The sequence below is a fragment of the Octopus bimaculoides genome, chromosome 17 (genome assembly GCF_001194135.2).
Source record: "Octopus bimaculoides isolate UCB-OBI-ISO-001 chromosome 17, ASM119413v2, whole genome shotgun sequence".
Lineage (NCBI taxonomy): Eukaryota > Metazoa > Mollusca > Cephalopoda > Octopoda > Octopodidae > Octopus > Octopus bimaculoides.
Window position 1 is genome coordinate 48715402 of NC_068997.1, and position 688 is coordinate 48716089.

A 688-nucleotide genomic window follows, 5' to 3' on the forward strand; every position below is an offset into this window, starting at 1 on the left:
ATATATATGGAAGATACTGGAAGGACTGGTACCAAACTTTGGAATAAGGAGCTATACCAGACCACGAACGGGATGGCACTGTGCTGTCCCCATTGTACCGACTGTTTCATCTCGGACAAGGACGATGTACCGCAATAGCTTAGGTTTCAAGGACCCACAGCTGTTTAACTGCCTACCGAAGTATCTGAAGAGCCTCCATGGAGTGGATGTAGACGTTTCCAAACGTGAACTTGACCTCTAGCTCGCCGAGATCCCGGATGAGCCAATATCGAGGCAAGAAACTCAAAAGAGGGCAGTAATATCGAACTCCATCCTTCACCAAAAGCCGCTCCGATAAAGGTGGAAAGTGGAAAGGTGATCACAATGGCGGTGCTCCAGCATGGCCACAGTCATTGGGCTGAAACATATAGCAGAATAAAAGAATACATACATACATACGCATACTTATATTTATACATACGTACAAGCATTTATGCATATATACATGCATGCAGGCGTATATATATATATATATATATATACATGCATGCACGTATACATACATAATGCATACATGCATATGCATTCATATTTACATACATACATGCATACATGCATGCATACAGGCGTACATACAAGCATACGTAATCCATACGGGCGTACATACATGCATACATACATGCATATATACAGGCGTACATACATATAT